The 24,579-nt window shown below is 43.2% G+C and overlaps 1 protein-coding gene across 3 annotated transcripts in view; it reads right to left on the bottom strand.

Moving 5' to 3' along the window:
• The window catches only part of LOC112260381 (protein FAM110B-like), a 51,548-nt gene that overhangs the window by 21,206 nt on the left and 5,763 nt on the right, over window positions 1-24,579 (bottom strand). Inside the window, exon 1 of one of the 3 annotated variants that reach the window (XM_042328665.1) lies at window positions 8,843-8,992. The exons of the other annotated variants lie outside the window; for them this stretch is intronic. The gene's annotated coding sequence lies outside the window, so the exon portion shown is untranslated. Of the gene's footprint in view, window positions 1-8,842; window positions 8,993-24,579 lie in introns of those variants that run through there. 3 annotated transcript variants of the gene reach the window in all.

Genomic DNA, 24,579 nt, shown 5'->3' on the forward strand with positions numbered 1-24,579 from the left:
TCCCTGGTTTGAATCCAGGCTGTATCACATCCGGCCGTTGGGAGTCCCATAAGGCGGTGCAAAAACTGGCCCAGCGTCGTCCGGGTTTTCCAGGGTAGGCCGTTATTGTAAATAAGAACTTGTTCTTAACTTGCCTAGCTAAATAAAAAGTAAAACAAAAAATATATAAAAATAAAAACACCCAAAGGACATACAGCCAACTTGACAAAAGCATTGGAGTCAACATGGTCCAGCATCCCTGTGGAATGCTTGACACCTTGAGTCCCTGCCCAGACGAATTGAGGCTGTTCTGAGGGTAAAATGTTTTGTTCAATCTATCTATCTATCTATCTATCTATCTATCTATCTATCTATATATATATATATATATATATACATATATATATATTTATTTATTATACACACTGTACAGTACCAGTCAAAAGTTTGGACACACCTACTCATTCAAGGGTTTTTCTTAATTTTTTACATTGTAAAATAATAGCGAAGACATCAAAACTATGAAAAAAACACATGGAATCATGTGGTAAACAAAAATGGTGTTAAACAGTGCACGCTGACCAGGTCGCTAGGTGTGTACGGTGTTTTCTCCGACACATTGGTGCGGCTGGCTTCCGGGTTGGATGCACGCTGTGTTAAGAAGCAGTGCGGCTTGGTTGGGTTGTGTTTTGGAGGCCGCATGGCTTGTGACCTTTGTCTCTCTCAAGCCTGTATGGGAGTTGTAGCGATGAGACAAGATAGTAACTACTAACAATTGGATACCACGAAATTGGGGAAAAAAGCGGGGTTAAAAAAATAAACAAATAAACACATTTTAAAAAGTAGCCACCCTTTGCCTTGATGACAGCTTTGCACACTCTTGGCATTCTCTCAACCAGCTTCCTAAGGTAGTCACCCTGAAAGCATTTCAATTAACAGGTGTGCCTTTTTAAAAGTGAATTTGTGGAGTTTCTTTCCTTAACGCGTTTGAGACAATCAGTTGTGTTGTGACAAGGTAGGGGTGGTATACAGAAGATAGCCCTATTTGCTAAAATACCAAGTCCATATTATTCCAAGAACAGCTCAAATAAGCAAAGAGAAATGACAGTCCATCATTACATTAAGACATGAAGGTCAGTCAATACGGAACATTAAGAACTTTGAAAGTTTCTTCAAGTGCAGTCGCAAAACCCGTCAAGCGCTATGATGAAACTGGCTCTCATGACGACCGCCACAGGAAACTGCACCTCAGATTGCAGCCCAAATAAATGCGTCACAGAGTTCAAGAAACCACTACTAAAGGACACCAATAAGAAGAGACTTGCTTGGGCCAAGAAACACGAGCAATGGACATTAGACCAGTGGAAACCTGTTTTTTGGTCTGATGAGTCCAAATGTGAGATTTTTGGTTCCAACCGCCGTGTCTTTGTGAGACCCAGTGTGGATGATCTCCGCATCTGTGGTTCCCACCGTAAAGCATGGAGAAGGTGGTGTGATGGTGTGGGGGTGCTTTGTTGGTGACACTGTGATATATTTCGAATTCAAGGCACACTTAACCAGCATGGCTACCACAACATTCTGCAGCAATACGCCATCCCATCTGGTTTGCGCTTAGTGGGAATATCATTTGTTTTTCAACAGGACAATAACCCAAAACACACCTCCAGGCTGTATAAGAGGTATTTGACCAAGGAGAGTGATGGAGTGCTGCATCAGATGACCCAACCTCAACCCAATTGAGATGGTTTGGGATGAGTTGGACCGCAGCGTGAAGGAAAAGCATTCAAGTGCTCAGCATGTGGCAACTCCTTCAAGACTGTTGGAAAAGCATTCCTTATGAAGCTGGTTGAGAGAATGCCAAGAGTGTGCAAAGCTTTCATCAAGGCAAAGGGTGGCTACATTGAAGAATCTCAAATATATTTTGATTTGTTTTACACTTTTTTGGTACTACAAGATTCCATGTGTTATTTCATAGTTTTGATGTCTTCACTATTATTCTACAATGTAGAAAATAGTAAAAAATAAAGAAATACCCTTGAATGAGTAGGTGTGTCCAAACTTTTGACTGGTACCTTGTGTGTGGTACCTGGTAATCTTACAACATTTGCGCACACTGTATATAGATTTTTCTATTGTGTTATTGATTGTATGTTTGTTTATCCCATGTGTAACTCTGTGTTGATGTTTTTGTTGCACTGCTTTGCTTTAGCTTGGCCAGGTCACAGTTGTAAATGAGAACTTGTTCTCAACTGGCCTACCTGGTTGAATAAAAGGTGAAATATATATTATTTTTAAATACAACAAGTCATCCAAATAAGACAGCTTTGGCATGGAAACAGTGCTCGGTCTTATTCAAACAAGCCTTGATACATGTGGCGTATCCTCTACCATGAGCCTGCAGTCAGAGTCGCATGTCTAAGGACATTTAAACACGCAATCAGCAGTTGCTACATCCATTTTTGGACTTGTAAGTGAATAATATGTAGGTCTACTCATTGATTCTTGAAGAATAGAACTTATAAATGCCTCATGAGCTTAAGTTCCACTGTCGTACCCCATCAGAACCCAAAACATACGCTTGTTTTAGTGCCGCTTTAAAAGAGGAACAACATGCTCAACTGTGAAATAGCGGCCAGGTAAAAACATCAATGGTTCAATCCATAAAGTGTTACTCAAATTATGCTCCGGCTTCATTACATCATTTATGACAACACTGAAAGAAAAAAATATCTAGATAAAGCCTCAATGAATTTCCATTACACAGGTTCCGCTGCTTTAGATTGACCTCTGCAGCAGTATTAAGTAATACGATTAGGGCTACTCCGCATCTCACCAACACAAACACACACAAAAAAACAGATCAGCACCGTCTGAAAAGCTCTTAGGGTTATTCATCTACAAGCTCCCAATGCTGAAACACACACATAAACAACAGTCACTTGACACAGGCGCCTGGAAACAGGCTCCCACTCAGACACGATCGCACACGCAGGCGTTACCAGATCATGGCATGTGCCTGATTACATTTCATTGGACACAGTGATGACTCGGGTTAGACAATCAATGTGGCCCAGAATCTTGTTACGGACCACACACACACACACACACACTTTAGGCATTTAGCAGACGCTCTTATGCAAAGTGACATACGGGAGCAAATAGGGTTAAGTACCTTACTCAAGGGCAGAGTGTCAGATTTTTTCTCTCTCACCCTGTTGGCTCTGGAATTTGAACCAGCAACCTTTCAGTTACTGGCCCAACCGTCTAACTGCTAGTCTACCTGACACCGCTCACACCCACCCCTACACACACACACCTCTCTTACTGCCGCCGCTTTCTGCTGAATACTTTTTGCTGACCTTTAGGGAGAGATGAAAACAAAGTCACCCCCCCTTACCCTCCCCTTTCCTGCCCATGGTTTCCCCGCAGGCACCGAGATGGATGGCCTCCACCAGCAGCAAGGACCCGCAGTGTCAGGATTCAGGGAGGGGGGAGCAGTCCACCTGTCAGACCGTGACATCAGCTGACGCGTGCCACTGACACCTGCAGCACCAGGCAAACACATGCTGCTGAGAGTTAAGATGTTTTAGGCTGCAGCCAGGCTGGTCTCCCGAATGGCGCAGTGGTTTAAGACACTGCATCTCAGTGCAAGAGGCATTACTACAGTCCCTGGTTTGATTCCAGGCTGTATCACATCCGGCTGTGATTGGGAGTCCCATAGGACAGCGCACAATTGGACCATCGTCGTTAGGGTTTGGTCGGGGTAGGCCATCATTGTAAATAAGAATTTGTTCTTAACTGACAGGTTAAATAAAACAAACAAAAAATTACATTTAAAAAGCCAGGCCTAGGCAATATATTTATTTATATATATATATTTATTCCACTGATGGTGTTTTCAGTTTTTTCTATGTAATATGACCTCTGTTTAATACAATAATTTGACCTTCTCTCGCTCCCTTTCTGTAGGATGTTTATAACCCCTCTTTCACCCCTTTCCCTCTCTAATCTGATTATGGGCATTCAGTGGACTGTTACTATAGTCAGACGTGAGGGTGAGCCAGGCAGGGTATCAGCAGCAGTATTATATTTTCAGAAATGGAATCATCAGGAGACGACGTGAAGCAGCCATTCTTTTCATAACGTTGCCGAGAGGACAGACACAATGATCTCAATCCAGCCCCCGTAGACAGACCGAGCCTGTCCTTACGGTGTGCGTACATGCGTTCACTGTTTATGCTCTAAGTGCGGAGAGCGGCAGGCTTACTGGTGTTGTCCATGTGATATCAGAGCCTTAGTAGGGTAAGACTTTTTGTTCTTATTTGGGTTTTTGCATGCTCTGATTCCAGACTATTTTTATTGCACCCAAAAAAGGAATTCAGAACCCAACGTCAGCCCCAGTGTCCCTATATGTAAGTGTGTGTGTGTAGACTAGTCAGCCAGAACATAATGGCGACGGAAAGTGTCTGCCTGCCATGACCTCACGAAGCAGTGAATGCTAGTGTAACAGCACTCCAGAGCACGTGTGTCAAATCAAATCAAATTTTATTTGTCACATACACATGGTTAGCAGATGTTAATGCGAGTGTAGCGAAATGCTTGTGCTTCTAGTTCCGACAATGCAGTAATAACGAGCAAGTAATCTAACTAACAATTCCAAAAAAAACTACTGTCATACACAGTGTAAGGGGATAAAGAATATGTACATAAGGATATATGAATGAGTGATGGTACAGAGCAGCATAGGCAAGATACAGTAGATGATATCGAGTACAGTATATACATATGAGATGAGTATGTAAACCAAGTGGCATAGTTAAAGTGGCTAGTGATACATGTATTACATAAGGATGCAGTCGATGCTATAGAGTACAGTATCAACGTATGCATATGAGATGAACAATGTAGGGTAAGTAACATTATATAAGGTAGCATTGTATAAAGTGGCTAGCGATACATTTACATCATTTCCCATCAATTCCCATGATTAAAGTGGCTGGAGTAGAGTCAGTGTCATTGACAGTGTGTTGGCAGTAGCCACGCAATGTTAGTGGTGGCTGTTTAACAGTCTGATGGCCTTGAGATAGAAGCTGTTTTTCAGTCTCTCGGTCCCAGCTTTGATGCACCTGTACTGACCTCGCCTTCTGATGGCAGCGGGGTGAACAGGCAGTGGCTCGGGTGGTTGAAGTCCTTGATGATCTTTATGGCCTTCCTGTAGCATCGGGTGGTGTAGGTGTCCTGGAGGGCAGGTAGTTTGCCCCCGGTGATGCGTTGTGCAGACCTCACTACCCTCTGGAGAGCCTTATGGTTGAGGGCGGTGCAGTTGCCATACCAGGCGATGATACAGCCCGCCAGGATGCTCTCGATTGTGCATCTGTAGAAGTTTGTGAGTGCTTTTGGTGACAAGCCGAATTTCTTCAGCCTCCTGAGGTTGAAGAGGCGCTGCTGCGCCTTCCTCACGATGCTGTCTGTGTGAGTGGACCAATTCAGTTTGTCTGTGATGTGTATGCCGAGGAACTTAAAACTTGCTACCCTCTCCACTACTGTTCCATCGATGTGGATGGGGGGGTGTTCCCTCTGCTGTTTCCTGAAGTCCACAATCATCTCCTTAGTTTTGTTGACGTTGAGTGTGAGGTTATTTTCCTGACACCACACTCCGAGGGCCCTCACCTCCTCCCTGTAGGCCGTCTCGTCGTTGTTGGTAATCAAGCCTACCACTGTTGTGTCGTCCGCAAACTTGATGATTGAGTTGGAGGCGTGCGTGGCCACGCAGTCGTGGGTGAACAGGGAGTACAGGAGAGGGCTCAGAACGCACCCTTGTGGGGCCCCAGTGTTGAGGATCAGCGGGGAGGAGATGTTGTTGCCTACCCTCACCACCTGGGGGCGGCCCGTCAGGAAGTCCAGTACCCAGTTGCACAGGGCGGGGTCGAGACCCAGGGTCTCGAGCTTGATGACGAGCTTGGAGGGTACTATGGTGTTGAATGCCGAGCTGTAGTCGATGAACAGCATTCTCACATAGGTATTCCTCTTGTCCAGATGGGTTAGGGCAGTGTGCAGTGTGGTTGAGATTGCATCGTCTGTGGACCTATTTGGGCGGTAAGCAAATTGGAGTGGGTCAAGGGTGTCAGGTAGGGTGGAGGTGATATGGTCCTTGACTAGTCTCTCAAAGCACTTCATGATGACGGATGTGAGTGCTACGGGCGGTAGTCGTTTAGCTCAGTTACCTTAGCTTTCTTGGGAACAGGAACAACGGTGGCCCTCTTGAAGCATGTGGGAACAGCAGACTGGTATAGGGATTGATTGAATATGTCCGTAAACACACCGGCCAGCTGGTCTGCGCATGCTCTGAGGGCGCGGCTGGGGATGCCGTCTGGGCCTGCAGCCTTGCGAGGGTTAACACGTTTAAATGTCTTACTCACTTCGGCTGCAGTGAAGGAGAGACCGCATGTTTCCGTTGCAGGCCGTGTCAGTGGCACTGTATTGTCCTCAAAGCGGGCAAAAAGTTATTTAGTCTGCCTGGGAGCAAGACATCCTGGTCCGTGACTGGGCTGGGTTTCTTCCTGTAGTCCGTGATTGACTGTAGACCCTGCCACATACCTCTTGTGTCTGAGCCGTTGAATTGAGATTCTACTTTGTCTCTGTACTGGTGCTTAGCTTGTTTGATAGCCTTGCGGAGGGAATAGCTGCACTGTTTGTATTCAGTCATGTTACCAGACACCTTGCCCTGATTAAAAGCAGTGGTTCGTGCCTTCAGTTTCACACGAATGCTGCCATCAATCCACGGTTTCTGGTTAGGGAATGTTTTAATCGTTGCTATGGGAACGACATCTTCAACGCACGTTCTAATGAACTCGCACACCGTATCAGCGTATTCGTCAATGTTGTTGTCTGACGCAATACGAAACATCTCCCAGTCCACGTGATGGAAGCAGTCTTGGAGTGTGGAGTCAGCTTGGTCGGACCAGCGTTGGACAGACCTCAGCGTGGGAGCTTCTTGTTTTAGTTTCTGTCTGTAGGCAGGGATCAACAAAATGGAGTCGTGGTCAGCTTTTCCGAAAGGGGGCGGGGCAGGGCCTTATATGCGTCGCGGAAGTTAGAGTAACAATGATCCAGGGTCTTTCCACCCCTGGTTGCGCAATCGATATGCTGATAAAATTTAGGGAGTCTTGTTTTCAGATTAGCCTTGTTAAAATCCCCAGCTACAATGAATGCAGCCTCCGGATAAATCGTTTCCAGTTTGCAGAGAGTTAAATAAAGTTCGTTCAGAGCCATCGATGTGTCTGCTTGGGGGGGATATATACGGCTGTGATTATAATCGAAGAGAATTCTCTTGGTAGATAATGCGGTCTACATTTGATTGTGAGGAATTCTAAAATCAGGTGAACAGAAGGATTTGAGTTCCTGTATGTTTCTTTCATCACACCATGTCACGTTGGCCATAAGACATACGCCCCCGCCCGTCTTCTTACCAGAAAGATGTTTGTTTCTGTCGGCGCGATGCGTGGAGAAACCCGCTGGCTGCACCGCTTCGGATTGCGTCTCTCCAGTTAGCCATGTTTCCGTGAAGCAAAGAACGTTACAGTCTCTGATGTCCCTCTGGAATGCTACCCTTGCTCGGATTTCATCAACCTTGTTGTCAAGAGACTGGACATTGGCAAGAAGAATGCTAGGGAGTGGTGCACGATGTGCCCGTCTCCGGAGTCTGACCAGAAGACCGCTTCATTTCCCTCTTTTTCTGAGTCGTTTTTTTTTTTGGTCGCTGCATGTGATCCACTCGGTTACACTGGTTGTAAGGCAGAACACAGGATCCGCATCGCGAAAAACATATTCTTGGTCGTACTGATGGTGAGTTGACGCTGATCTTATATTCAGTAGTTCTTCTCGGCTGTATGTAAAGAAACCTAAGATGACCTGGGGTACTAGTGTAAGAAATAACACGTAAAAAAACAAAAAACTGCATAGTTTCCTAGGAACGCGAAGCGAGGCGGCCATCTCTGTCGGCGCCGGAAGTAGTGTGTGTGGTGTCGCGTGTGCAAAGACACAGCACGACACTGTAGGATCGGCTAGGTCTACGTAAAAACATTTTTCCCCCTCTTCTTTTAAGATTTTCCTTTCGCACAGTGACCTAACATTCTCAAGAGTCATTGCACTAGTTCAAGCAAGTAGTAAGACGTATGCCCAGAACATCCATCTTAAGACTCTCCCTAACAGTAACCATACCTGATGGTTCAGTTCATTATTAACATGTGTGAGAACTGGGGAGCCTTCTGTGCAACAAAGGACAGTTGGTCACAGGGATCCCTTATTTGAGCCCCATGCACTGAAATCAATCAGCTGCAGATTCATGACCAGCGCAGACACTCACAGTCAATTGGTATCTAGAGGTTAAAGTTGGTCACACATTTGGGAAATCGAGATATCAATTGAGAAAATAACACTTCTCGCACATAAATAATACAGAATTCAACTATAGGCTATGGAGTAAAACAAATATCAAGTTGACTGAATGTGTGTCAATTTCATGCACTTTCTTGCAATGGTGTTGCTATTTTGCCTAAGACTGAAAACCCCTGAATATTGGTTTGAACATGGCAATGAGACTGACATTCTTGGAAAGGGACTTAAGGCTTAGCCATAGATACTGGTACACTGGCAGGAATTCAAGGGTGAAGATAGACCTGTGTAGGGCCTATAGCAATTGCTAAATAGTCACAACAGCTCTACTAGCCTGTATAAAAATAAAAACTTTCAACACCGTCAAACTATGTGCCACATCTTACTAGGGAAAAAAACATTCCTAACAGGTTGTTGTCCTAACACCTTGCCTGATACAAGAAACAAGCAAATTAGCAGACAAACTTACTGCTTGAGCAGCTCTTCTTGGCAGCCCAAATGTTGACAAGCACTTTCCAGAGCTGCCGTATCAGGAAACACAGAATCACGGTACACATTGTAGACTGGCGTCCTTCATAAGGGTGCCCGAATTGGAGCCTTTTACAACCCAAATGGTACAACCACACATAGGAAAATAACTGAGTAGGACATGAGAACCTGCTGTCAGACCCCATTAAACTAATACAGTCTGATCTACCTGCCACCTTAATCACAGCTTAACATCCTGCCTCGGGCCAGCTAATGCTAATGCTAGCCAAACCATGTGGCAAGACCCTTATGACCAGATTCGGCAAGGCCCTTGTTTAATCTCAACAAGTCAACACAGAAAAGACAAGCAAAGGTATCGTATTCTTTATTTTGAGCACGGGAAGGATAAGATCCCTTAGACATTCTGATAAGGTGCACGAGAGAGAAATAATCCTCTTGCTGCAGCCCTCAACACAGATTAGGCCAATGACTCTCAGGGTAATGTTCTCTGAAGAGATAACGACATAACAAAAGGCCAAAACTTGAGTTAACCTTGACCCTGTCCACAGGTCCGAAAGACTACATGAGGTGAAGCCTGAGGAACACACCCACATTGACAGCCAGATAAGAGAACACTCAGACCAGAGAATGAGGATCCCAACTGAGTTAAGACGCACAATGCAAACCGCTTTCGATTTACACTGGCAAAGTTAGCACGGTTCATTTGAAACAAACTGGTGTGGGCTAATGTTGTTATAAAAATAACAGAAATCTTCAAAAGAGAACATGAGAAACTTCAAACGCGGTCATTCAGGCCACCCTGTACCTGACCTCGCTAGCCTAATTGCTTCTCCAAATTCAGCAATCCACTTTTTGCATAACCTGACCCTGCTTTTTTGACTACCCTTCAGAGCCATTTCACTCTAACACTCAGGGTAAAAGCTGCCCATAAGCACAGACCTAGCAGCAGCTGGCTTCCATAAAATCCTAACCTGAAGCATTTTGGGGGAAAAGCTTAAGTCAGTGTCTGTATGAGCAACTGCATCCTACTTAAAGCCCTACTCCCCGAACTATGAGAGACAACCTGATCGACCAAGGTGGACCCATGTACTAATGTACTAGCCTACATTTAGCCTTCCCTCCAGACATAGGGTCCATTAGCCAAAATAGTTGAGTATTAACTTGGACAGGATCTGTTTTTTTTATGGCAGAGAAACCAATTTGGCTGAGGGGACCTGTATCCACCAACCTGTATAAGTGTACTCCTCTTGTTTTGGATCCCCGGAAAGTCTGAAGTCTGGACGACAGTCAGTCTTCATCCCCGGGGACGTCCAAGCAAAACTGAAGATAGGCGTTTTCACATATTGAGGGTGTTGCTGAGCAAAAGATACTGTATATGGTACATTTGTACAGAGAACACTTGGCATCCAGTCAATTCATATTTTCAACTATTTTGTCCGCGTCGTGCTTGATGCAGCAGTTTACCTCAGGAAAACCAATAGTAGATGGACAGTGGTCAGTGGACACCACCTAAAAACAAATCATTGTCTTTCAAGACAACTGGCCTCGTTATGACCTACGTAAGAGTGACTGACTGTGAAACAAAGGTCAGATGATGCGGAAACAAAACAAAAATACTTAAAGAGTACTACTGTACCAGGTACTACGGCCCCACCCCCGTGCAGAGGATTTGGGTCACCCTTTAATCCCATCGTCAGACTGATCTCACTGACCCTGGGGTTAATTTACCAAGATCGACTGTACAGCACCGTAATCACTGCCTATTGTCCCAATACACCGGGTTACAGAGTTCACGGAGGAAGATCAGACAAAAATGTCCCATCCACAAATAATAGGCTAACAAAACAACCCTGGCTCAACTCAGAGGGCTAATAACTAGGGACAAATGCACACAAACTCAAAAAGAAAGCAGAGCCTTCCCGAAACAGCCGTGGTCTCAGTCTGAAAGTCTTACAGAGACAACCGGATCATGGACCCAAAAGGTCTTAAGATTAAGAGGTTACGATGCTATACCACAGATAAACATTATGGGTGAAGCAGGGATACTGTAGTGTACCATGACGTGACCTCAAAGTAATCCTACGACAGGGTTGGGGACAAGTCAGTCCGGAGGCTGAATAGAAACAGCTCATTTCTTCTTTCTCTTTTTATTGAGTTAAAAATGGAAGTAAGCCCAATCCTGTCCCAGGAAGAACTGTCTCCACTAAGAGCAGTTCTGTCAAATATTCTGACTACAGAGGATGCACACTGGTAGGTGGAAGTTGGGTTTTTGTCTGGGTTCTTTCTCCTATTACTGTTATATATTCCCTGGTAAATACTGCAGAGATCACAACTCATCGTCATAACAACACCAGCAAGGATCTCTTTGTCCCTGAGTTACTGGATACGGGCAGGTGGAGTTGTGACTGGAAAAAGTGAGGGAGGCAACATTAGGGGGCAGGGATACTGATACTGTTCTTTGGGCATCTTTATTTTACATTGAGGGACGACAGCAAAGCACATAACAAAATAGGTTTATGGAGGAGCAGGCTGGGTCGGGGAGGGGGCAGAGAAGAACAAGTTCTAACTGGTTCAAGGTCAAGGGCTCTATCAGCTACAAGTCCGCTACAAGACGGGAAAACATAGTTACAAGTCATAGTTAGGACAGGTCTTCAGTTGTCAACGACACCTGGAACGAGAAGTCCTACTGAAGATAGGAGTCCATTGAAGAGCACCAGGTGTGTTCACCTGTATGCATCCACCTGCCATGACAGGCCCTTTAGTTCTCTGATGCTACAGCTGAGGTTACAGGATGCCTCAGGTGCTGAAGGAAAAACAATAACAACAGATGTAGGTTATTTGCCACAAATTGCAAATGGACAAATGGACAAAACATTTGTAAAATCAGGCACCATTTTTTTCTCTCCTGTATTTCATTTATCGGCAGCAATGTAGAGTCTGGTTTCAGCAAAAATGATGAAGAATGTTCCAACACTTGGACAAGGCTGACTTAATTCGAAACCTAAAACAATTCGCCCTTACAGGTAGAGAGCAGTTAGTGACTTTATCCGAATACTGTCAATGTCACAATTGTCCGCAGTGCTACTGTAGACACGGCTCTTCTCTATCCCTCTGCACTGCTTGTTTGCGTTTGGGAAATGCTCGTGACCTGGCACCCTTCAACTGTTCCTGTGGCGACCTTTGGTTGAGACCATCTGCTCAGGCTTGGTACAATAGGGCCGTCTCATCAGTACCTTCTGGCGGGTCGTTCACACTCACAGCAGTGCTGCTGTATAATCCCCCTTCATTCGACTTGATGTTGGAATAATCTCACGACTCCGGTAGCAATCCCAGCCATCTGTAAATAAGCCTTTACACAACACCCAGACGACGACAGAGGACAACAAACAAATACACCTTACAGGATGCATATAAATAAAGCAGAGTTACAGGGTAATACTGCTACTTCCTGTTTGGCACAAAGCCTTTGTAAACAAGACGTTTAATCTCAATGGAATCACCATTAAATACATTTTTAAAGGGTTATATGAATGTCACAAAACATCTAAGATAGGGGTTCCCAAACCTTTTCACTCAAAAAAGTGCGACGTCTATTTGGCACAAGTTCTGTCGATGACAAACTGTTCACACCCCTCTTGTTAGCGGAGAACATTTTAAAGCAAACTTCATGCAATTCTACACATTTTGTCATGTCTTATGCGTGTTCATGTGATATCTGAATGACTCAAAAATTACAACACAAAATCAATGACCTAGCTAAAAAAATAGCTCTCTGAGGTCTGCAATGACGAGAGGAAAACTGATGATGCACTACCCAATTTCAAAATTGCACCTTGTGCATTCTACTATTAGAACGGCTCGCCCCCCACAGTTTGTGAACCACTGATCTAATACACAGCCATGAATGTCACACAAATAGTCCAGCCCTATGTAGGCTTATCAGGGTTTGTTGTTTCTTAGAGGGTGAAAACAGTCGAGAGTGGCATTTGACCTCATGCATATGAACAGGTCTGCCTGAGAGACCTCTAGAGAGACAGCCTGAGACCCAGGAAGGGTTAACGCCAAGCAGACGCAGGGCAAAGGTGAGGCATAAGCACAACCTCAGCAGGACAAATGTCACTCCGGATCTAATCCTAAGACTATACACTGCCAAGGCTTCGGGACTTTGAAAATCAGTCAGTGTGCGCACAAAGGGATGTGATGTGCACCCTCACATAACAGCACAGCAGATCTCAAGCAGCTTACAAGTACACTCGCTAAAATGAAAAGGTCTTGACCTACATCACAGAAAAAAGGAAGTTCCTGAATGTCCCTGAAAGTAGCTCTCCTCGCAATCAAGCACAAATGAACAGACTGCATCTGCCTAGGAGTGGAGTGTGGAGGGCTCTACACTAGTGCTGAGCGATTATCCAAAATGTCAAACAACTAACTGACAAATGTGGTTCAATTATTTGAATTCCATTTTGTTTGGGTTTTTTCTGCGAGCTCAATGCACACATTGCAGTTTCTCTAGAGATAAATCAAATCAAATCAAGCCCAAACTGTGCGATGTAGTAGGGAGTTGTAGTTTCCCCACAGGCCAATATTCTACATAGTTTAGAGGAGAAAATGTGTTAATTAACTACACTGACCATAATCCATTGCACACCTACTTATCCGGTCTGTGTGTTTCCTTTATGGCTGCTATGTTAGGTTAGTGAGAGGCAGACAAGGAGAGAATGGACATCGAGAGGGACAGAGAGCAGTTGCTTCACGAGGTATCTCTACCTGAAAATACATTATCCAAGTTTTATTTATTTATTTAACCTTTATTTAACTAGGCAAGTCAGTTAAGAACAAATTCTTATTTTCAATGACAGATTTGTACCTTGTCAGCTCAGGGATTTGAACTTGCAACCTTCCGGTTACTAGTCCAACGCTCTAACCACTAGGTTACCCTGCCGCCCCAGTGACTGATAGACGGTATTCAGCAGTCATAAAAGTATACCTTATTTACTTTGAAGGACGACTGAAAATCAGACAGCATAGGAAGCAGCTCTATAGAGATGAGATGACTTGGAATGAAATAACAAAAAGTAATCGAATATATACAACAAATGAAATAGTTTATTAAAGATTTGTGAATAACTTACGGTTAATAAGTGATAAGCAGTCATGGGCAGTCACTACCATCATGGGACTTTTATTAATTGTTATATTTTTGAGAAATCAAACCACATAATGCATAGTGCATTTAATTTGTACTGTGATCATTTTTTGTATAATCTAACCGAAACTGACCTCAAAAAGCACTAATGGCTGAGCACTACTCTACATCAATGTGTTAGTACAATATGCAGATGTTCAGTTGGCCTATTTGCCAGAGCTCAGGTGTGTTTGATTGGCATGTTATAATGTGTTGGATGGTTATTAGGGGTATCTGGGGTTTTGTACTCAAATTGCCATCTGGGACACCTCACACTGGTGAGTGTTAGGCCACATGATCAGACCAGCTAGTTCTCTTGTTTCTCTGGAGGCAGATGCACTCGACTAAAAAATATTTGTTTAAACTGCAGGTAGGGCAACCGTTGACTGGAGGCAAAAGACAGAACAAACAGACATGTTCACCGAGTGTGGAAAAGGCCTGCTGGGTCCATGACGCAGCTGCGTCTCCTCTCCATTGATGTGTCAGGAATCAGACAGATGGGTTTCATGCGAATCCTCCGCCTCCAGAGGATTCACATGAGCAGGGGAAACATGAGACTAGGGCCACACTATCAAAATCGAGAGACGAAACGACCGCCCCACTATCACAAACGAGCCTATAAACGTGACTTAGTAGGCTACACACTAACACAACAGAAACATTATCAGAACTGAAACGGCCACACTATAATTACGCAATAAGGCCAGAGGAGGTGTGGTATATGGCCAATATACCACAGCTACGGGTCGTTTTTAGACACAACAACGCATAGCAGTGAAAAGTCCTTTGTTTGGGTATACGGTCTGATATACCACATCTTTCAGAAGAAAAACAAAAAAAATCAGCATTCTGGGCTCGAACCACATGGTTTATCATCTCTGATATGATACGACATACACAACATGACACAGACATAACCTATGCCATCACAACCAATAGCCGCAATACTACAACCCTAACTTGACACCACATGGCCACATTATCACGTCGCTTAACATGCCAGAGCATTCAAATGATCCAATATACACGTTATCGCCACCGCAATCTCAGAAGTAGCCCAGCTAACTCAAACATGGCCCAGACATAAAATCAGGCTAGCTGAGATGATAGCCACATGAACTATAACTGTGGTACTATTCAACCTAGCCATTATCATGCACTGTAAACAGTACATTTACTCAGGTCTGAGATAACAGTCACCATACTAACTTACAACCAGCAGAGAACATTCCCGAACAACAGCAGCAGCTGCAAGGTTTTTATCACAGCTTGTTTTAATGCATTAAGCATCCGCCAGATAGCCGCCATCACACCAGGCCCATTGTAATTAGTATAGTTAGAGAGGATTCTGGTCAACCTTCAAGGCCCCCACCGTCTAGTGAATGCCCCCTCCCCAAAGTGTTTGGACTGTTATTTCTCTCCTCCTCCACCCTTGAACCCTTCCGAGTGCCAGCTTTATACCAGTCTCAGTAAAACTCCACTGCTACTTTAAATCCATTGGTGAGAAGTGGGGGTCCAGCTGAAAGCTGACGTGCTTTATTACACACACCCTTCTCCCTCGCACTTTACCCTGCCCTCTCTCCCCGTTTGTCTGCTCCCTCATGGCTCATATCAGTGGAGCTGTCCTAGTGAACGCTGTCTGACCCAGTCTCTTATCTACTGATCCTCAGACTGCAAACTAACATACCTCAGCCACTGTACCATGTAGGCCTACTCGTGTACAAGAGTGCACTATTGTTTGAGTACAGAAACAGTTTTTTTTGGTTAGCAGGATTGACCCCCACTGTAGTTACACTGACTAAACATAACTGCTCTAAGAGATGCTGCTATGACTGTAATTGTGCACATTTCCAGGAACCGTGACTATTTGATGCCACTGCTAGTGGCAACCACACTTTGACTCCAAATGTTCATGACACAAACATAGCCAGCTGCACACTCAACAAGTAAGGCCCAAATAATTAAGTCTTAACAAATGTCCTCATCAAAACGTGGGGGGCGTCTCGTTGACCACCACATCACGTCTGATTAGTCACGACTGACTTTCTGGTCTCTCAGCATGTCACTGGCAACCTCCAGCCCTGGGGCAAAGAAAGGACCTGGCTGCATTATAGAAAAGAGGACATGTGGTACAGGTGCTGTCGAACAAGGCAATCCACTAGCTTTTTGATGTGTGATATGTATTCCCGAGGACCCCAGACTAACCTCCTTACCAGTCACCATAAGTTGCTTTGTGTCTCTTGAGATCAGTAGTAGATGGAATGGACCACCATGTACATCATAGATTTCCCTCTGCTATTTCATATAGCCAAAGGCATAATCTGTTAGGCCTAAACCTTATTGAGTGGCAAGTGATTGTGCTACAATAATTTGTTCAATTTTTTTTTCCTTCATAATAACCAAAATCACCACAGGCAAGTCTAAACTTCAGATGGCTACTATGGTATTTGGTCCTGATCTGAAAGCTCTGGACTGGTGAAAGATCATTTCCAGTAAGCATCCAGCGTCTTCCTTTCATGATTCCCCTAGCCTATCTTTTCAGATTAGTGCAGATGAAGAGGAGAGTGAGGGGGAAAGGAAGCTTCTTATAGACCATTAAGACGCACCCAATTTTACATCAGACAAGCAGGATGAGGGGGGCCTACCCTGGGAGATACAAGTAGTGATGGAGAGAAATACCAATTTTGACATATCGCAATATTATTTTGAATGACATATTGATACTTTGACTCCATGTCAATTATTATAATATTGTATTTTGCTAGGTAGCGTTAGCTAGCGCTAGTCAGTTGTACCTGAGACAAAACTCTGGTATGTCATCCTATAGCTTATCCTCCATCTTTTTAAATAGTGAGCCAACAGGTTTTCAGCGCTTTTTTCCCCCATGACTGATCAAAACTCATTTTCTTGTGCTCTCTGGTCCCTCTGCAGTAGACATATAGTGAGCAATATGTTTGGAACATCAAATCGCAATATCGAATCGCAATAAATACAGAATGGTGAGAATCGTAATCGTAATAGGCACCTAAATATCATGCTAATATCATTTTGCGAGGTCCCTGGCAATTCCCAGCCCTAGATAAAAGGCCTGGCTGTCTCTGTTCACGTTGTCTCTTTCAACAACAAAAAAACAGCAGAAACGCAACCTTTCACAGCTGGTGCAGATCTTACTACTCAGCAGGACGCCAAGCAATAAGACAGAATGTTGAACATAAAACATCAACATCCCAAAAGACCTGCCCCTCTCTCCTGAGGAAGAACATGAACTTTGGAAAAAAATAAGTTAAAAAAGGTGGGAAAGTAGGCTTACAAAAGTTCTCAACCCTCTGGTCCGTTGACCAGCGCCGGTCCTTGTGATGTTGCTTCCTGCTCTGTCAGATAGGGAGATGACACTATTTCATCAGCTCTCAAGAACTAGTTTTAATCTCAGGTACAAGGTTGTGAACCACAGTTTGCCAGTCCCTGGCACAGAAAAGGTTGATAAACACAGGTCCACTCAGCCCCTTGTTGGAATGCTGGTATTTTACACAATACTCATACTCTCTGCTTTAGTAGTCTGCTGATTCTCAGAGTAATATGATGTAAAGATTCTCGTGTGATTTGCAGATTGTTCCAGGTCAGGCATTTGCAGCAGCTGAGAGCTTCACTTCTAAAGATCACTTCAAGCAAACTAAATGTCATCAAAATCCCACTCCATCGTGTGAATCAGACTCACCTCCACTTCGCATATCGCTAGAATGAAGACAGAGCAGGGAGATGTATCCACGTTTGAGAAAGAAACTCGCCCTGGCTAACCTACTGGATAATCCATCTAGGGCTGGGTTATATGAACAAAAAATAATATCTTGATTTTTTTCAAACTTATGGGTGATTCACGATATACAGTACAAGTTGGAGGTTTACATACACTTTCTTATTGACAAACTATAGTTTTGGCAAGTCGGTTTGGACATCTACTTTGTGCATGACACAAGTAATTTTTCCAACAATTGTTTACAGACAGATTATTTCACTTATAATTCACTGTGTCACAATTCCAGTGGGTCAGAAGTTTACACACACTAACAACAGCAAAGTACCTTGTGAAGATGCTGGAGGAAACAGGTACAAAAGTATCTATACCCCCAGTAAAACGAGTCATATATCGACATAACCTGAAAGGCCATTCAGCAAGGAAGAAGCCACTGCTCCAAAACCGCCATAAAAAAGCCAGACTACGGTTTGCAACTGCACATGGGGACAAAGATAGTACTTTTTGGAGAAATGTCCTCTGGTCGGATGGAACAAAACTAGAACTGTTTGGCCATAATGACCATCGTTATGTTTGGAGGAAAAAGGGGGAGGCTTGCCAACCGTGAAGCATGGGGGTGACAGCATCATGTTGTGGGGGTGCTTTGCTGCAGGAGGGACTGTTGCGCTTCACGAAATAGATGGCATCACGAGGGAGGAAAATGATGTGGATATATTGAAGCAAGACATCAGACAGGAAGTTAAAGCTTGGTCACAAATGGGTCTTCCAAATGGACAATGACCCCAAGCATACTTCCAAAGTTGTGGCAAAATCGCTTAAGGACAACAAAGTCAAGGTATTGGAGTGGCCATCACAAAGCCCTGACCACAATACTATTGAAAAGTTGTGGGCAGAACTGAAAAAGCGTGTGCGAGCAAGGAGGCCTACAAACCTGACTCAGTTACACCAGCTCTGTCAGGAGGAATGGGCCAAAATTCACCCATCTTATTGTGGAAGGCTACCTGAAACATTTGACCCAAGTTAAACTATTTAAAGGCAATGCTACCAAATACAAATTGAGTGTATGTAAACGTCTGACCCACTAGGAATGTGATGAAAGAAATAAAAGCTGAAATAAATCATTCTCTCTACTATTATTCTGACATTTCACATTCTTAAAATAAAGTGGTGATCCTAACTGACCTAAAACAGGGAATATTTACTAGGATTAAATGTCAGGAATTGTGAAAAACTGAGTTAAAATGTATTTGGCTAAGGTGTATGTAAACTTTTGACTTCAACTGTACAGTCGTGGCCAAAAGTTTTGAGAATGACACAAATATGAATTTTCACAAAGTCTGCTGCCTCATGATGATAATTTGCATATACTCCAGAATGTTATGAAGAGTGATCAGATTAATTGCAATTAATTTCAAAGTCCCTCTTTGCCATGCAAATTAACTGAATTCCCCCAAAAACATTTCCACTGCATTTCAACCCTGCCACAAAAGGACCAGCTGACATCATGTCAGTGATTCTCTCGTTAACACAGGTGTGAGTGTTGACGAGGACAAGGCTGGAGATCACTCTGTCATGCTGATTGAGTTTGAATAACAGACTGGAAGCTTCAAAGGAGGGTGGTGCTTGGAATCATTGTTCTTCCTCTGCCAACCATGGTTACCTGCAAGGAAACACATGCCATCATCATTGCTTGCACAAAAAGGGCTTCACAGACAAGGATATTGCTGCCAGTAATATTGCACCTAAATCAACCAATTATGGGATCATCAAGAACTTCAAGGAGAGCGGTTCAATTGTTGTGAAGAAGGCTTCATTGAGCCAAAGAAAGTCCAGCAAGCACCAGGACCGTCTCCTAAAGTTGATTCAGCTGCGGGATCAGGGCACCACCAGTACAGAGCTTGCTCAGGAATGGAAGCAGGCAGGTGTGAATGCATCTGCATGCACAGTGAGGCAAAGACTTTTGGAGGATGGCCTGGTGTCAAGAAGGCCTGCAAAGAAGCCACTTCTCTCCAGGAAAAACATGAGGGACAGACTGATATTCTGCAAAAGGTACAGGGATTGGACTGCTGAGGACTGGGGTAAAGTCATTTTCTCTGATGAATCCCCTTTCCGATTGTTTGGGGCATCAAGATGAGCGCTACCATCAGTCCTGTATCGTACCAACAGTAAAGCATCCTGAGACCATTCATGTGTGGGGTTGCTTCTCAGCCAAGGGAGTGGGCTCACTCACAATTTTGCCTAAGAATACAGCCATGAATCAAGAATGGTACCAACACATCCTCCGGGAGCATCTTCTCCCAACCACCCAGGAACAGTATGGTGACGAACAATGCCTTTTCCAGCATGATGGAGCACCTTACCATAAGGCAAAAGTAATAACTAAGTGGCCCGGGGAACAAAACATCAATATTTTGGGTCCATGGCCAGGAAACTCCCCAGACGTTAATCCCAATGAGAATGTGTGGTCAATCCTCAAGAGGCGGGTGGACAAACAAAAACCCACAAATTCTGACAAACTCCAAGCATTGATTATGCAAGAATGGGCTGACATCAGTGGCCCAGAGTTAATTGACAGCATGCCAGGGCGGATTTCAGAGGTCTTGAAAAAGAAGGGTCAACACTGCAAATATTGACTCTCTGCATCAACTTCATGTAATTGTCAATAAAAGCCTTTGACACTTGTGAAATGCTTGTAATTATAATTCAGTATTCCATAGTAACAAATGACAAAAATATCTAAAGACACTGAAGCAGCAAACTTTGTGAAAATTAATATTTGTGTCACTCAAAACTTTTGACCACGACTGTATATCTAGATTTTATGTTCTCTCTAAATAAGCTTTGTTGTACAATTAAAGGTCAAATACACTGCTTTTCAAACAGTCAACAATAATCTAATGAATTCAGGGCTTCTTCAATTATACCTTGGCTAAATATAAGCCTTCCACAACCAAAACTCTGCCTATGTAAATGCCCTTTTTGTTACAAATGTAACCAGAACCATGCAACCATTCACATCTTGTAGCAGGCATTATAGAAAATGACCACAGGTCTCAAACAATCTCTCAAGCACAAGCCCACCTGCTAGGACGTAGCCAGTTAATCTTTATATTTCAAGTTTTGCCAACTTCGATCTATTTGCTAGTTAACAAGGCAGAACAGTTGAATTGTTATGAACACACCCTTCTGTCCTTCTCCAACTGTTTGAACAGCAGGCCAGCTTGTCCATTTTGTTCAGATGTTGAAATCAAATGGCCTACCTTCTTTCTCAGAATGAGTTGCCAAATCCTTTGTGTTTTATAAATATGCAATAAGCATAAAAAACTGACTAAGCAGCTTGTATAACAGTCTTTGGCTAAAATGCTACAAGAGGTACGTGGTACCCCAATGCCGTGCGCGACAAACTGAGAATTAATTTTCCAGAATCAATGTTCATTGATACTCCTGTTTTAGTAGTGTCTACTATGAGCTCAATTTGAGGAGTTGAGGGTATGGTTAGAAAAGTTAACGTCTCCTCTGTTACAGTAAAATAATGTCTCAATGTGTTGGTGTCCATATGACCCATTCTGTTGGACCAAATCTCAAATGCAAACAGTGAGTTGAAACCGCTTGTCAGAGAGGAAGAAGTGATCTCTCATCTTTGTTATGCGAGTGTCAGGGGGAGGGGCTTGATGTCTGTGTGTAAACAGAGGAAGAGGTGAGGTAAGGTTTCACTCTCGCCAAAATCTGTCCAAATTAAGCCCAATGCATTTTTATGGGCTTATTTTGGACCTAACCTTGTCGCCTGCCTTGCCGCCTTTGGGACAACGACTCCCATTGTTAGGGCGGAGAGATGAGCATCTTGTCATTATATACAGATCTCTGGTGTAAATGGGAAGGTGAACACAGCACAGAAGGAGCAAAGAAGACGAGACCAAAAAGACAACATGGGAACAAGCGGACATAAATGCTCATTAAAAAATTAAAATACGATACAGGTACCTTGCAATATAGGTATTTGGAATATTGCGCAAAAAAACATACATTTGAATTAATCTAATTAATTCGATATATCTTGCAGCCCTAGATCCCATCGCTGCAGGCACAAGGTCAGGCCTGGAGGATGACGACCCACTCATCACTATCAAGATGCATTTTCACACTGTGTGACCAATTCATCTTTCGCATGCTCTCTACTTGTCCCCGTTTGGAACACTTGACATGATTAGTCTCTTTACCAAAACATGCAAACACTATCAGATAGAATCCATAGCAAGCAGTGTACTGGAATGACATTCTGATTAAATGAAATTTAATTCACTCATGTTATGGGAGGCCCAAAATAACTGAAAGTCCCCCCCCCAATAAACGATGAATATGACCGCATTGAGGCATGTCACTGTGCTTCTATGGCTATATGCTCTATGTCACTGCCTACTTCACTTGTTCATTTAGCAAACAGCACAGCTCATAATCCTGTGCCTTTATCAGTCAATAAACCTATATTTTAGCTTTATTTGATAGTTTCTTTAATATTCTTCCTTTTTTAAACTCCAGATACAAACTTATACGAACAATGACTACATCTCATCTGCCCAGACCTGCATGCTCACACCCCCATCCCTAGTGCCTGCATTAGTGTTTGCCACATAGCCTTAAATTGTACCAATTTGGTTTTTCTAGGTCACCCATGATGTTTCAATAATAAATATTTAGATTTTTCCATTGTGTTAATGATTGCGGATTGATTGATGTCCACGTTTTTAGCAGACATTTTTCAAGATGAGAAGAGAATCGTCCAGCACATTGGGTTTCTCACTACACCCCCATAATGCCATGTCTTGATGCCAACACTGAAGACATGACTATGCCGTTGTGCTGTAGAATTTGTGAATTTTGTCTCTCGTATAATACATTCTATACATTAGTTTATACTGCATTAAGCAAGCGTACATTTTCTTTAACTGTAATTTTGTTAGTTATGTTCTAACATTCCCTCCATCTTGTGCCAACATCAGTTTGTTTTAAGTCCCAAAAGTTCCAAAAGTGTATTTTTTTTCTAAGGGATTGTCAGTTGGATAGGCTCTCCGCAAGGTTTTGCATATCTTCCTTATCATATGAACATCCTTTCTGACTCAAATAAGATTCCATCAAGGTTGCTCCGATATCCAAAAGATTTCTAATCGAAATGTCCTGATATGTAACTTTTTGAAACTATCTACATTGGTCAGTCCAAAATAGCATTTTAATTCTGTCATGGAAATACATTTATATTTTAGCTTTAAAAATGATAAACTTCCTCATGGCAAAATGTGTACAATAGCATGAGATTAGCTATAAAACTGCAGATTTACCTTTGCCCCGTGGCAAAATGTGTAGAATTGCAGAAAATAACCCAAAACACGTATGGGACATGTCTTGATTGATACATGTCTCAGTGGACTAATCCATTGCGGAAGCCACAGGGATGGCATACCAATAGTACATTTACCGTTAATTCACATCATTTCTAATCTACAATGTTTGTTTGGATACCGTCATTTCTGTTAATGCATTCAATATATTACTATTATTTTACTGTTCTCCATTTTGGAGTGGACATGTTGTATGCAGAGAACACATACTAGGCTACACTTGTGAGAAACACGTTTTGGTTTATTTCATTCCATTTATGAGGTCATTCATTGTGTTTGGTTTGGAGCGCTCCTGTCAATGTTGACAAAGGACACACACCTGACTACGCATAGAAGTAGGCCTAGGCTACCTGGCTTGAGTGCACATGTAGGCGTATAAATGTGCCCATTTGGGGATCTGACAGTATTTCTGAGAATCTCAAAGTAATTTTTTCTTCACCTCAAACAGCAAGTAAACAAAGTCTGTTTTTACATCCATTGAGAATGACAATAGTTCCCTCAATGTAGCCTATTTGAAAAATCTTTCCAGCTCGCTCCCTTTCGATAACCCGTCATGCTCTGATCCGGTGGAAATTTCATAAAATAGGCCTACCTGATTACTTCTTATCCCGTGCGCAAATAGCCTACCCGCTGTGTCTGTCCAGAGCTCACTGGCAGGGGAAACTCTTGAGGATCTAGAATATTTTATACAATGTTGCAAGTTTGTTAGCTTAAGGCTGGACCAAGTTGATAGTTGATACAATGTTTCAAGTTTATACATTAAGTGACGCAAGTGGCATTTCCCGTATGTTTGATGAGGATCTCCATATTACAAATGTACGGTCCCTTACTAGACATCCGTGGGTGTTTTTTAAATTAACCAACCGCCTCTCGGTCGTCCCCCAGGGCCCGGTCTTCCGGGAAGTCATCAAAACTCTAGGTCATTTGGTTTATTATTATATTTATATTTTTGTAACATTTTGGGACATTTTTCTGCTGTACTGAAAAATTCCACCAGGTGGCGACTGGCAGTATATTGCAAATGGACAAAACATCACCAAATGAACATGGCAGTTTCTCGTAAACTGAAAAGACTTCGAAGACGAAATTCGGTGAGCACAGGTTTAACCAAATGTACTTTTAGCCCAGAAACAAGATGACGTTGAGGCCTAAATGCTCTTTGAGTTAATGTCCATTTTCTGGGATTAAAGGTTGAAAACGGTAATACAGTGCTAATTTGACAGCTTCACGTCAAAGTACATAAACCTACAGTGTAAGTGTACCTCCTCGGCCCATAGAGACGGACCCTAAAGTTTCTGTAGAATAGCTCTTTCAGGGACCCCGTAGCAATGCCTGGAAAATGTGAATTTTCAGCACTAATTAAGGTTGCTGGTTGGTCTACGAATGAC

Source organism: Oncorhynchus tshawytscha, linkage group LG10 (assembly GCF_018296145.1).
Source record: "Oncorhynchus tshawytscha isolate Ot180627B linkage group LG10, Otsh_v2.0, whole genome shotgun sequence".
Classification (NCBI taxonomy): Eukaryota; Metazoa; Chordata; class Actinopteri; order Salmoniformes; family Salmonidae; genus Oncorhynchus; species Oncorhynchus tshawytscha.